The sequence below is a fragment of the Podarcis raffonei genome, chromosome 13, assembly GCF_027172205.1.
Source record: "Podarcis raffonei isolate rPodRaf1 chromosome 13, rPodRaf1.pri, whole genome shotgun sequence".
Classification (NCBI taxonomy): Eukaryota; Metazoa; Chordata; class Lepidosauria; order Squamata; family Lacertidae; genus Podarcis; species Podarcis raffonei.
The window spans coordinates 20,914,773-20,929,683 of NC_070614.1; the positions used below are offsets into that span (position 1 = coordinate 20,914,773).

Consider the following 14,911-nt stretch of genomic DNA (forward strand, 5'->3'; position numbering starts at 1 on the left):
ATACGTGTAGTCACTCAGAATAGGAAGCCAGGGGTTTTAAACGCATCTGAGGAACAACTGTGCACCGTCTGCCTGCCTCACCTCTCCTTTATGCTTCCCCACCCCGTTAATCTAAAATCAGCATTTCGACGAATTGCTGTTTTTCCCGCCAATTTTTCTTTCCAGGGAAGGTCCCTTGCGGCGCATGCGCAATACCTCCCCTCCTCCTGCTGAGTGAATGAAGCGTCGTGGCAACGTCACGGGAGAGTCCCGGATGTGTCAGGTCAGGGCGCTATGAGGAGACCACAAGGGGACGTTCGCAGCTACCGCATATCGCTGTCAGGTGAGGTGGAAAGGGCGGCGGATGTGGCTCGCCGTGCCGTAGGGACAAAGGGAGACGTATGTTAACGGCCGCGGGCGACCGGCCGCAAGATAATGAGCTGAAAAGGCCTGACGCAGGGAGAAGGGGCGGGGCAGAGAGAAAGAAGCCTCGGGCGAGAGGTGCGCATGCGCGCGCCGTGTGGTTTCTGTGCCGCTGGAACTGCAGGCGCATGCGCCTTAGGTTCAAACGGTTGCCGGGGAGCTGCGCAGGCGCCTTACTGTGCACTCGGCGTCGTGCGGGAGAAGGAGGCGCAGGTGAGGTCCCGGGCACGCATGCGGCGCGAAAAGTTTTGTAGCACGCCGCCCCACTGCGCCTGCGCAAAGGGGAGTGGAAGGGCAACAGCCACATCCTGCAGCTTCCTGGCTTCCCTTCTCCCATCTCCTCTCTCCCCCTCCCGCACCTCCTATCCCTTTCCTGTTGCGCTTGCGCATAATGTTGCTGCAGGGGCCTTGCGGAATAATGATCCTCCGCAGCTGCGCAAGGGGGAAAGAATTGCAAGAGGAGACATGCTGCCAAATAGTGAGCCGCGAGTGCTGTTGCTAAGCTTTCACAAGGGGAAAGGAAGAAGGGGGCCAGGAATGATGGTGGAGTAGAGAGGGAGGGGGTGTCTTTTTTTGCCTACGTTAATACCCCACTCACCTCACCTGCCTGGGTCACTGGCCTACCACCCCTGATTATTCTGATAGCGAACAAAGTGGCAGAAGTTACTTACTGAGGCCAACAGGTAAGAGCTCCACCCTTCTGATACACCCCCACCCCCTCTAACTGAATGATGGAAAAAGTGGTTGGGAGAGATAGATCTGTTAATAAAGGAATTGTCTGGAGTGGTGGCGTTTGATCCTTGAAACCTTGACTGGGATCTTGTATGGTCCAATGAGTTTTGGTTTTGGATTTGGGAGACATGGTGTGAAATCACTGGTAAAAGCCTGGAGGGTGGGGGAGAAAAAAGCCAGGTAGTCTGTGGGTAAGGGCTTCTACTTCCCACACCTGTTAAAATGGTAATGATAGCATCAAGTTTTTGTTTTGTTTTTTGTTTGTAGGGATCGGAAACTTTAGGATCAGAGATCATGCCAATGAATGGGTGGGTGTGCCCTGTGACAGGTTTACATGAGTTGGCTCTTGAGTTCCCTCTCTTGTTCTGAAATCACCACCACTACACAAGTCAGTTGGAGTTGTGGAATGTGTAAGTTTACTTTTGAAAACTTAGAGCCTTTGAGGTGGAAAGAGGTAGAAAACAAAATAGAGGCCCTTTTCGTATACTTTGCCGCCCCATTCATTGATCCAGTAAAGAGTGATAATTTTCATGATGAATGCGGTGCAGTGAGTTCGATTCTGAAAGGAAGAAAAAGAAGAGAGGCATAATAGTTATTTCACAGTTTAACTTACCATTACTCCCAGAGGTCTGAGAGAGCAGATAAATGGACTAACTAGATTAAGAATCAAAAGTGGCTCCTGTGTTGTGTGGTAGTTGCATATGAGGGAAAAAAATTTGCAGCTTCAGCTGTCATAGTCTTGTAGTAACGGGTAAAGCTGCAGCTGCTGAAAGTTTTTCTGCTCTGCAGCTACTGAAGGCATAGGAATCTCTTCTCCTGTATTGAAACTGACCATCGTAACGTCTGGACAAACCGTCACATGCAGAAGTTGTCAGCACCTCCAGTCTTTGTTGTTGCTGTGCCTTTTTTAGACTTACAAAAGTGCTGCCTTGCTTATGTTGTTGTAGCACCTATGTAACTCATCCAAACTGTTTTCAAACCATCTGGCGGCACAGCCAAAATAAGCAACTGAGTGTACTTAATAAAAGCTTGTGTGCAAAGCAAACTGATAATCAGGAGATTTTAGACTTTTAAGCCACCCAGTCCCCAAAAGTTCTGAATGTATAACAGCATTTAATATTAAAAAGGCTCCATTTGGACATACCCTCCACGAAAAACCCCCAAACCCACACCTGTTAAAAGCACATTCGTTACTCATTCATATGACCACTTGGCTAAACGAAGATCGTCCATCACTTCCTAAATATTTTGAGACTTAGGCCCTGATGGTACTTCTGGGAAGAGGACCATAACTAAGATGTGAGTGTGAAATCTCTCAGTGTGCCTTACCATGGTATTTTGGCATACTTCTTTGGAGAAAGCTTAGCTCAGTCAGTTATGTTTGGAAGTGGGTGAGAGGAGAGAGAAACCTAAGAGTAAAGTGTTACTGGAACAAGGAGTTGATGGAAGAGATGATGATGTGCTAGCATCACGCCAAATCACTCTTGTCAGCATTTCTCACCAAGCTGTGAGGGGATTTATGGGTAAGTTACCAACTGCATGGCATGCAGAGAAGGTGGGAGTGATAAGTTAAAAGCAGGGTTTTTTAAAAATAGCCACTCAACTAGGCACCCATGATGGGTATGAATTGCTTCCAAGTGATCAGGCAGGGAAGCTTTTGTAAAGTGGTTCTTATTTTCTTTTCAGCCAAACATCATTAACATTGACATGTGTGGGCAGCAAAGCTAGTGGGGAAAATAGTGTGAACTAATAATTCGGTAAATTTATTTGGAGGACTGTCTTAAAAGGTCTGGAATAATGGCTGCTCTACAGGAGTAGGTTGCCTGTTCTGTGGACCGCTCTTGAGCCAGGGATGTTCCAAGCTAAAAGCTGTGTTGTAAAATGGTGGGCTTACAACTACCAAAGCATCATTCAAAAATGTATTCAAAGTGGGAAGGCAGTTGGCCTAGAGAATGTAGAATTCCCTTTGGCATATTAGGAAACAGATCAGTGTCGGTTGCCTGAACATTCCAAGGTACATAACAGACCAAACTGAAGGTGCCTAATTTGCTGGGTGGCAACTCTCACCCTTCTCCAAACATACTGTAAGAAAAGGATGGGGCAGGGGGTTAAGAGGATGTTGGAATTTGTGTTAGAAACTCCCCAGGCACGTTTTCTGACTGGAGCTGCTCCAGTTGTGACCACATGGAGATCTCTGGTTGCCAGGTTGGCGACTGACATCTCCAGCTGGCTGGCCTCTCCAGCTTTCTTAAGCAGAAGACTTTATTTATTGTGTTAATATCCTACCTTTTTCTCCAGGGGGTACATGGTTCACTCCTCTCCTCAGTCAATCCCTACAATGACCCTGTGAGGTAGGTTAGGAGGTTATGACTGGCCCAAGGTCACCCAGTGATTTTCATGACTGAGTAGGGATTATCCCAGGGCCTAGTCCAGCCACTACATCACACTGGCTTCCTAGAGGGTACTTCTGCTATGGGGCAGCTGTGTGTGTGTGTGTGTGTGTGTGTGTGTGTGTGTGTGTGTATGTATATATATATATATATATATATATATATATATATATATATATATATATGGAAAGCAAAATGCCCCTTAGAGAAGGATCAGAAATATTTTACCTTGAATCTTGAATTTGTTTTTTTTCCTGGATTGTTTTATTTGATGTATTAATGTGCTGTGTGTAAACTGCTTTGAGATTTTTTTCTTTAAAATATCAAATGGTACAGAAATGAAAAGAAGAATAAATTTCATGGGGGGGGGGCAATGGGACTTAGACATTCTGTTGTGGCAACCGTAACCTAGGTTTAAGGTGCCATTTGGCGATTAGCTTATATATCTGAGTTTCTAACACTGCTTAGAACAGAAACTCGCCTGAAATGCTTTCCTTTTAACACCTGATGCAGAGAGCTATTGTAGAAGTTTCACATGCTTTATCTGCTGTGCTGTACCATTTGACACTGCATGTGGAATCAAATGTTTGAATACTCTCCCGCTTAAAAGAATAGGCCCTTCACATTCAATGCAAGCGTGTCAGGGAGAAGACTAGCTTATAATCTCTTCCCTGATATAATAGTTCTGAATGTGTTGTAGAGTATTTTCTGTGGGGAAGCATTCAGGCATTTAATCCGCATCTGCAGTCTGAAATGATACAGCCCAGCAACATAGACAGGTTAGACACCTGTCCACATGTGTAATCTTTAACAATTGCCCTGGGCAGTTGAACAAGCTTCTTTAATGGAGAATTGGTCAGTGAATGCCAGTGATGTAAGTCAGGAGGCGTTGGGGAAGAACGTGACCTCCTCTGGAAGGTTTGCCTTATACTTTGAGAACCACCACCATTTTAGGTGGTTGTTGAGTCCAGATTGAGGGACAGTATAATCCAGATTGTCCCTTCCACTGATCTATTAGACCCTAGCATGCCAAAATTGACGGGATGATCCTTGCCCGCCCATCCCGAACTTCAGAACAAAATATTTTTGAATGTGTTATGTACCATAGTAATTCAGCCAGCGGCTAAAGGCAGGTGATTGGGCAAGGAAGCGTTTGTGAAATCTAAAACAGTAGTTTATCTAAGCCATTGATGTGATAGATATAACTAACCTATATACAGTGGCACCTCGGGCTAAGTACTTAATTCGTTCCGGAGGTCCATTCTTAACCTGAAACTGTTCTTAACCTGAAGCACCACTTTAGCTAATGGGGCCTCCAGCTGCTGCCATGCCGCTGGAGCACGATTTCTGTTCTCATCCTGAAGCAAATTTCTTAACCCTTAAGCAAAGTTCTTACTATTTCTGGGTTAGCGGAGTCTGTAACCTGAAGCATATGTAACCCGAGGTACCAATGTATATGGAAAGGCAGGCTACTATTTTTTTTTTAGGAGCTGCCATCTAATTTGCAAGAACTTATGCTAAGCCATGTGAATACAGTTTTGCTAAGATGGTTCTTGTAACTGAAATTCAAGCAAATTTGCGGTGAAAAATAAGGCCTGCCCTGCTGCTAGTGCTTCCTGCTATTTATCAATCTGAGAATGCTTCTAATAATTCAAACTGCTCCATAGCCTTTGCACTTCCAAGAGACCTGGGACGGGAGGTTGTTGCTGCTTGCCTTTTCTAGATAGGAAATGGAGGTTGAGAGATAAGTGACTTTACTCAAGACCACAAAGTTGCTGTGTTCAGACACAGTGCTAAGCCGCATAGGATGGTCTGTTTAAAATACTGTGCACAAGCTGTGTGCTGGTGCCTGCAGCTTGAGCTCCCCCACTTTGCTCCTCTCTTACCACAGAGCAGCTGGTTTATAGCATTGCATCCAAACCAGCACTTGGAAGGTTCTCTCCAGATCAGCTACGATTGGGAAGCCATAGTTTTTCCCTTGGCTTCCTAGTTGTGGTTTGTTAGGGAGAAACACCTGCTGGTTCAGGTGCAATGCTGAACTATCTGTTCTGTGGTTTGCTTGACTGAAGGAGGTGTGAAACTGGAGCACTCCGACCTGCTTGCCTCACCACACAGTTTGCACCCGGTGTGCTTAAAAAGGTAAAGGTAAAGGTACCCCTGCCCGTACGGGCCAGTCGTGACCGACTCTAGGGTTGCGCGCTCATCTCGCTCAAGAGGCCGGGAGCCGGCGCCATCCGAAGACACTTCCGGGTCACGTGGCCGGCGTGACGAAGCTGCAACTGGCGAGCCAGCACCAGTGCCGCACATGGAAACGCCGTTTACCTTCCCGCTATAAAGCGGTACCTATTTATCTACTTGCACTTAGGGGTGCTTTCGAACTGCTAGGTGGGCAGGAGCTGGGACTGAGCGATGGGAGCTCACCCCGCCGCGGGGATTCGAACCGCCGACCTTACGATCAGCAAGTCCTAGGCACTGAGGTTTTACCCACAGCGCCACCCGCGTCCCACCCGGTGTGCTTAAGCATATGCTATTTTGTGGCTTAGTATTGCACCCAAATGTAGCTGAGGTGAGCTTTAATCTATATCTGACTGCTTTGTTCACTCGATTATACATCCACCCCCACCCCCCTAAATACAATAAATGGATTGGATCAAATCCTATAGTTCTGCTTATGGTTAACTTAACAGATGTGTATAGTTTGGTTCTTTCTGTGTCTGTGTAATTAGGGCTCCCCTTGGATATACAAGCAGCAAACCATAGTAAGTAGATACGGCATAAATCAAAGATGGGGAAGTGCATTCTGTTGGTGGGCTGGATCCTTATGACCCCTACTCTCTACTGGCCGTTTGACAAGAGGGCAGGGCTGCCCACATGCCAGTCAACTGATGCCACAATGGCATTAGATGACTCACTTTTTTCCAAAGCAGTTAGAGGTCAAACGGCGTGTTGGCAAAGGCACTGCATTTTGCAAACACTGATGAACAGCTGATTTTCAGGTCTTGCAAATCAGGTCTTGCATGGGGCTTTGCACAAAACTTTGATAGTGGTGGTGCTACTACTGATCAGTGGTTGCAGACCCCCTTTCGGCCCATCTGTGTCTACACCTGCCTCACACCTGCCAGGTGTTAAATATGTTTGGCCCTCTTGTGGGCCCAGTGGAGAAGCCTGCAGGCCAGAGGTCCTCCGCCCCTGGGTATTTGCTTAGTAAATGGATTTGCTAAGTAATCAGCAGCAGTTCTTGTTTTGGATTTGCTAAGTAACTAGCATCAGTTCACGTTTTAGGGCATGGCTTTGGTGGTGTGACTTGTCTGATGGATCTAATAGAGTAGTAAGATCCCATGCCGTCCCTTTCCAAAGTTCTGCATTTTGTGCCACTGTTCTTGAGGAGTCTGTGCTGCAGAAAAATCAAGTGTTTTGTTGCTTGCCTCTTATTGTGAGATCAAGGACTAATTAAATTGCTTTAGGCAGTAGAGCACTAGATACATTGTGGCCTGCAAATGAGACAACACCAGAGGCTCTTAAAAGTTTGCTAACTTTTTTTTAAAAAGGAAAAAAAGCTTTACACACTAAACTTCCTTTTCTCCTGCTCATTACTACTGGCCTAACATAATGCTAACTTCTAAGTGCTGCCCTCTCCCTGACTACTGTGAGTTATGATGGCAACCCTCACCACTAATTTGCATGATATTATAGTGCTTACACTGGGTAGGATAAATGAAACATGCATGGGCAGGAATTGTTGGTCAGAGGAAAAATAATGGTGGCTACTAAGGCCTGTTGTAGTGTCCCTGCAGTGAGCTCCGCCTACAGGGTGTGATCCCACCCCTACATATTGGCCTGCTGTTGGGGGCTACCATTCTCTTACCCATAGCTACTCATCCACTGCCTGGGAACAGTTGAGGGATGAGATTGAGGGATAACGCGGGTGGCACTGTGGGCTAAACCACAGAGCCTAGGACTTGCTGATCAGTAGGTCGGCAGTTCAAATCCCCACGACGGGTGAGCTCCCATTGCTCGGTCCCTGCTCCTGCCAACCTAGCAGTTTGAAAGCATGTCAAAGTGCAAGTAGATAAATAGGTACCGCTCCAGCGGGAAGGTAAACAGCGTTTCCGTGCGCTGCTCTGGTTCGCCAGAAGTGGCTTAGTCATGCTGGCCACATGACCCGGAAGCTGTACGCCGGCTCCCTCAGCCAGTAAAGTGAAATGAGTGCCGCAACCCCAGAGTCGGCTACGACTGGACCTAATGGTCAGGGGTCCCAACAATACCAAAATATAAAACCAACCCTGACTGGGAATGATTTCTGTTGTGACTCATACATATTTCAGAAAGGCTAGAAAGCTATTTTCCAAGGATGCATTCTTCTTGAGTCTCTACTTGCCTTCTGCACTGCATTTAGATTTGGAAATGCTCCTAGTCCTAGAGAAGTGGACATGTGCGAATTCTCAAGGAGCATTGCATGTATTCTTGTTAGTGTAGTGCAGGCCTGGGCTATGTATCAATACATTGCCTGAAACCACGATTTAAAGTTAAAACCGTGAGACCGATTTCGGAATTTCCGATTGGGCAGTGTATCGCGAATCCCCCCAGCCCTGCTCACAGCCCACACCACATCAGGCCACCCAATAGTCGCCTGCTGCTAACCCACTCCCTCCCTCCGCAGCCCAGCCGCCAGCCTAAAAAGTGTGGCTTGCCTGCCAGCCAGCCAGTGCTTTCATTTCTTTCCCTGGCTGCCCAGGCACTGGCAGGCTGCCTCCTCCCTCTGTTCCTCCTGGCGCCAAGCGGGACCGTGCCGCAGCGAACCTATCGTAGGAGTGAGCACTCCACCTGGTGCAGCGCCGCCCAACCGGCCTTGCCAGGAAGAGGCAGAAGCTGTTGCAAGGTGATGCCAAACATCTCTGACCGGCAACTGCCTTCTTCTGACATCTTAATATACCGCCATACTGTGAAGTTTAGCTAGCAGTATATTACGATGTTGGAAAGCAGATATCACCCAGCCCTAGTGTAGGGAAAATCTAGCGGTAGCTAACTTGTTTAATATTATTATTATTATTATTACTATTATTATTATTAATTTATTATTTATACCCTGCCTATCTGGCTAGGTTTCCCCAGCCACTCTGGCCTGTGCAAGAGTTTTAGATTTGTAGCCTGGCCCATCTAAAGGCTTTGGGAAGGGACACCTTTTCATACTATTAAACAAGAGTCATGTTCTGGGAGTCCACATTCTAAACGAGGGAAAGCCAAGATGTCCAACTTCTTGGCTGTGGCTCTACTATAAATAACTCACAACTTGTCAGCTCGCCCCAGTTCCAGCCTCCTCCTGCTACAATATAGAAAGAGATAAATGCCCATTTAGTTATCCCTTAATTGTGATAACTCTTCTCCCACTCGCTTCAAATACTTCTGTATTGGGAAGGCAAAGTTGATATAGACTCTCCGCTGGGACCAGTTAGTTCAGCCAGCCAGAACAAACATTATTTAGTTTAGATTAACTTGCCCAGTCGAGAGGGCTCTGTACAGGTATCAGCGCTTGAAATAAAACCAATACATAAAATAAAATTGCCTCCTTGCTTGCCTCCCCTCCTGCTGTCTCTCCTTTTCTCCAGTCAGTTTGAAATGCCTTTGCTAAATCCATCTTTCTCCAATTGCTCTGATCACAATATCCTTTTCCGTCAGCTCCCTGTACTTTGGCTACTCCTCACAGATCTGCTGCTTCAATCCTTCCACGTATTTCCCTGAACCTGGAAATTCTTGCTGCCAAATGAATTGTGGCGGGTAACCACCAGTGAGAGGTTGTGAAATAACCTTACCTGGGAGACTTTCCTGGTGTCATGGTCTTTTCTGGGCTAGGTGAAGACCTCTTTGTCCATCCAGACCTTTAAATACCTTAGCCTCAGGCTCTTTTTCAAACACTGTTTTAATTTGGAATGTGTCTGCTGTGCTTTCTGTGTGGTATTTATGTAGGTCCTCCGATTTAATTGTTTTATTTTCCTTTATATTAATTTACTTGGAATGCCAGTTGATTTTTTACTTATTTATTGTAAAGTGCCCAGACTACTTTTTATGTTATACGGTGTCATATAGGGGTGTGTGTATAATTTATCCACCTCCTTCACTTTCTCTACGTCAGCGGTTCTCAACCTGTGGGTCCCCAGATGTTGTTGGATTACAACTCCCTTCATCCCTGAGCTCTGGCCTTGCTAGCTAGGGGTGATGGGAGTTGTAGTTCAACAACATCTGGGGACCCACGGGTTGAGAAAGGCTGCTCTATGTAGTCTACTAGTTACTCCAGGGGTCAGCAAGGTTTACCTCGCCTGGGCTGGTTCACTCCAGCAGAGATCCTTCTGTAGGCCAAATCGCGCACATGCCCATGATTTCCGGTACTGCGGAAGCGAGTCCCTGCGCCGCGCTGCACCGGCTTAGCGCCGCGCGCAGGGACTCACTGAGTGGGCGGCTTGGTTCGGGGCCGGCTCGTGGGCCATTTAAACAACCCCCGTGGCCACTTGTGGCCAATGATCCTTAGGTTGCCGACCCCTGAGTTACTTTTTGCTTTTTCCTCTCTGTTCCTTCTTCCATTCTGTTCCCTATGCTTCCTGCACCTCCTTCAAGCAACTCCTTCATCTCCCTTCATTGACTGCTCTAGCAAACCTCTTTCTCAATCACAGTTTCTCCATCTGTAACCTCTCCCTTCCACCTCTGTCTTGTCTAACACATAATAGATTGTAAGGTCTTTTGTCAAGGTAACCACAGAAGCACCGACTCTGAATCAATGTGCAGTGGTAGTAATAGGTCTTAGCTCTTCTGCAGATGGAAAAGAAGTAGAAATACTCATATGTAGCTTGCAAAAAGTGAGTTGGCTAAACGCTGCAAAATAAGTTAGCACGGCTTAAGGGAAAGAACTTGTGTCCAAGTCTGAACACAAGTAGGCACTAGAGAGTTGCTGTGCTTAGTTCAGAAGAAGAGCAGCAGGTTGTCCTGAATCGAGACATTTTGGGAAACAGCTGAAATACTGGAGCCTTGCAGGAGAACACTTGGAGTTCTCATCTGTGGGTATAAATTAAATATCCATTAGGCTGCATTCTTTTTTAGCCTGGTTTAATGATGGCTGATGAAAACCCTGCAAAACTGCAGGGCTTGTGAAGAATGTTTGCTTTCTTAAGCTGGAGCAACATGTGGCTGTTATAATATTTTGCTAATTAGTTATAAAAATATACAAAAGAAGAAGAATGGGGGTGGGGGAACTACACATTGTCAGCAGGTTGTGTTTCCAAGTCCCAGCTTCCTCTATTTCTCTTTTTCAGAATAGTATTGAGAGAGAGTGTGTGATTTGTACAGAGGTAGTTGTAGAGAGGAGTGGGAGTGCTTAACCCTTTCCCATGCCCACCACTTTTGCAGTCTCCCTGTCTTCAGTGATAAGTGTGGGAAGGCTTGAGCCCATCTTTCCCCTTTTATTCCCTGCAAGCTGATCACGACCTGCCAGCATTTTTCAATGGAGAAGTGGCGCTGACAGTTTGGGAAGATGCCATATTCGCATCTAGGTATTGGAGGCAGGTACCCAATTTCTCCATGCTCACACGTTTTAAAGGGGGAAAGCTGTGATTTATATATGCATGTACCTGTACCTGGCACATGGTATCACCTGCACATCTGAATTGTACTTGAGCATCATTAATCAAGTTAAAACAGTTGCTTAAGAGGAATGCCTCAGATTTTCATCTTTGTGAATTCTCTCAAAATGTTCCTGCATTTGTTCCATTGTCTTCTATCTTTACATAAGATTAATATTACAGTCTTTGACATGATTCTTTATACTTGCTAACAGTGTTTGAAATTTGCCAGGCGCATTTTGCACCTGACTATTGGCCACTTGCGACCAAGTGAAGATGCCCAGGCTCCAGAATGGTGCCTGACGTCAGAACCATCTGGAAGTGCATGCCTGGGGATCCTTGGATCTTGACTGTTTTCACACACTAGCAACACATCCTGTAGAACTCTGTCCGTTATATTTTATCTGCACAATCAGAACGAATTTCAGAAGCCAAAAAGTTGTATTGAAAAATATGATTTTCAAGCTGTCTGACCCCAAAATGGCAACTAGGCATTCTGTTTTGGTGACTGCAACCCTGGCTTAAGGAGCCATTTGGCGCCTAGCTTATATATCTCAGTTTCTAACACTGGTTGCTAAGTTGAGTGGCCAGCTAGCCCAAGATACAGGGAACTTTCTGGACTATATGGCTCATTTAGTTTAGACTTAATCTTTAATCAGGAAGCTCTCCTTTTCTAGCTGATTTGAACTACTAGAAACTCACTTTGGCAAGTGAATGAGGGGAAGGGAGGGCCCAAGCCCCATTACTCCCCCCCCCATTTAAATGCTTAGAAGCCGTTTTAACAATCAATCAATCAATCAATCAATCAATCAACAGGCCTCCTACAAGATTTCAGTGTCACAAATGTTGATCATTCACCTGCCTGATATTGGCAACTGAGAGGGCTGTGTAACAGTGGTACCTCAGGTACACTTCAGATTACATGCGCTTCAGGTTACAGACTCCGCTAACCCAGAAATAGTGCTTCAGGTTAAGAACTTTGCTTCAGGATGAGAACAGAAATCGTGCTCCGGCGGCGCGGCAGCAGCTGGAGGCCCCATTAGCTAAAGTGGTGCTTCAGGTTAAGAACAGTTTCAGGTTAAGTACGGACCTCCGGAACGAATTAAGTACTCAACCTGAGGTACCACTGTATTAGCTACCAAAAAATCAGTTGCTAGCGTAAAGGTTTAGTTGAGGTTCTTTATCACTGAAAGATTAATATAATTGCCTCCTCAACATACCCAGTTTTCCCAGTAAGTACTTGGAGAACCTGGTGAAGGCCAGTAATTAAAGGTACACTGTCAAAAATGAGTGCTTCCTAAGAAATTGTTAACTTTGGAACTGATTATCACTGAACACTGAACTTAAATCAGGGTTTCCCACACTGTGGTCCACGAGTTTCATTCAGGTGGTCTGTGGCTTGTAAAAATACAATTGAAGATCATATAGCATCTGGCAAGTGCACCACAATTGCTACAAAAGGCCAAAAAATTATTAAGTGGTCTACCCAGACCCTGAGCAATTTTCAAGCGGTTTATGGGAAGGTTTGGGAACCACTGACTTAAATGGTGCACATGCAGCTGTTATATAGATCTTAATCCCACGTGATTCCCCAACTGTAGCCTGCAACCTCAGCAACTTTAACTACAGATACTTGATATATTGCAACTGAGGAGCTAATTAACACCCTTTTTGTTGGCCAGGTCCTGAGGAACGTGTGTGCACACGCAGCTTCACATATGTGGATCGCTTTATTACCTTCCAAGACAGCTCTGTGACGCTGAAGTTAATGTGGCAATCCCCACATAAGAGCTTTTCTTAACGTTTGCTGGAGCCAGGCCAACTGCTCGCTCTGAGTCTTGTGTGTTTAATTTTGGACCCCGCAATCTCTTTCTTGCCAGATAGGCGTGTTCCTTAGGGCATTTGAGCACTTGCTGCTTATGTTTTACTGTCTTTTCTCTTGAACTGCAGCTTGCCCTGATAGATCCTTCAGATTTTTATTTCGTAATAAGAAATAAGATGCATACTGAAAGCAGTCTTTCTGTGCATCTTTAAAGATCCTTATTGGGTGTGGAATGTTAAAACAATGCACTTCTACGGTCCTACTGGAGGTTTTTGTGTAACTTCACTTTGCCAAAGGGTGCACTTCTGGTAAGAGGCTGTGGAAAAAATAACTTATTTGCTGATGCATTAAAGAGAGGAATATCTCTCTCCTGCTTTGATTCAAGGCGTCTGCTTCTCTACCCAGTGATCACAGTGTTACCAGGTCATGAATTCTGAAAACAAAAATACAGTGTTGGGGCACCTAAAAGATGAAGCTGATCTTTAAGGGGCCCTAAGACTTAGTCCAGCCTTTCTCAACCTGTGGGTCCCCAGATGTTGTAGAACTACAACTCCCGTCACCCCTAGCTAGCAAGGCCAGAGCTCAGGGATGATGGGAGTTGTAGTCCAACAACATCTGGGGACCCACAGGTTGAGAACCGCTGACTTCATCTGTTGCAGATAACACAACAAACAGGACCAGTGTTAGAAATTAGCCAAGTGTGTTTTGTGACTGGCGCAGGTCCAGTTGGGACCATGTGGAGATCTCTGGATACCAGGCTGGCAACTGGGGAAAGCAAAATGTCACTTAGAGAAGGATCTGAAATATTTTTCTTGAAGCTTGAATTATTGTTTTATTTGATGTTTCAATGTGTTGTGAACTGCTTTGAGATTTGTTTTATAAAATATAAAATGGTATAAAAATGATGATAAATAATTCCACTGCAAACAAAAAATGGCACTGAGACATTCCATTGTGGCAATCACAACCTAGGTTTAAGGTGCCATTTGGCAATTAGATTATATATCTGAGTTTCTAACACTGAACATGACTATCATTCCAGAAGTCAATTGATTGTATTTCTTCCTATTCAAATGACTTGGCTTACAAACCGTAAATAACAACAATATAATGGAACATCACAAATACATCGTAAATCATATAATTAACAAATCATCAAAGCAATTGCAATCTATGAAACACTATTAACAAACCAGCAATTAAAAAATAAGACAAACATCACAATTGCAGCCTAAGTCATATTATATGTTTAACAGATAAATAAGGCATTTACAAATCTAATAAAACAATATTAACAAAATAGCAACTAGAAATAAGTTCATACATGCACATTCCCCCCAGTGACTCATAATCTTTTACTCTATTCAGTTTATTCAACTAAATATACACATCCATCATACAGGAGGACCCTGATCTAATAGTGTTTCTGCAGGAGATTTCTCTCCATGTAAATAGTAGGTGTGGGGCCCTGATCCATTTCAGGGCTGTAGCGAAGCCAAAGCGTTGAAAGTTCAAACGTGCACACACACCAAATTCCCAATCCACTTTGGGGGGGCTCACACTGGAAACTTTGCTTTTGAAAGATGCACCAAGTTCTTTCCATGAAGTCTGAAAATATGTTGGCAAGGCATACATGTTTAGAGTCAAATGTGCTCCATGCTGTTACCTTCCCTCTGTCCTTTTGGTTTGGTTCTTTCCCCTTTGCAACTACATTTGGTTGAGCTGTATTCCCTGCTGCTCCAAGAAGGGTGAAACATGTGAGCATCTTTTAGCCACCAAGAGCAGCCAAAAGCATTGCTGCCGAACATCATAGGTTGCTGCTTCCATAGGGATACAGCTAGGTGCCATTTCACCTTTACCTCTTCTCCCCATCCCTCTCTTTTTGGTACGTTTGTCTCTCATTCTCTTGTAGCAACAGCTTTATACCAAATTATATAGCTCTGGCAGCGCTGAAGAAC

The 14,911-nt window shown here is 45.2% G+C and overlaps 1 protein-coding gene and 1 long non-coding RNA gene across 7 annotated transcripts in view; one reads left to right on the forward strand and one right to left on the reverse strand.

Moving 5' to 3' along the window:
- Positions 1 to 209: 209 nt before the first annotated feature.
- Positions 210 to 14,911, forward strand: part of SPOP (speckle type BTB/POZ protein) — a 50,514-nt gene continuing 35,812 nt past the window's right edge. For 2 of the 6 annotated variants that reach the window (XM_053361029.1, XM_053361028.1), the window contains exon 1: positions 702 to 1,085. The gene's annotated coding sequence lies outside the window, so the exon portion shown is untranslated. Of the gene's footprint in view, positions 323 to 553; positions 616 to 701; positions 1,086 to 1,401; positions 1,443 to 14,911 lie in introns of those variants that run through there. The other 4 variants (XM_053361026.1, XM_053361030.1, XM_053361031.1 and 1 more) reach the window with 4 other exon arrangements.
- Positions 1,534 to 3,113, reverse strand: LOC128399499 (uncharacterized). The gene is made up of 2 exons (XR_008327232.1): positions 2,464 to 3,113; positions 1,534 to 1,693 (listed from the first exon to the last, which is right to left on the reverse strand). It is a non-coding gene; the product is annotated as an uncharacterized LOC128399499 (long non-coding RNA).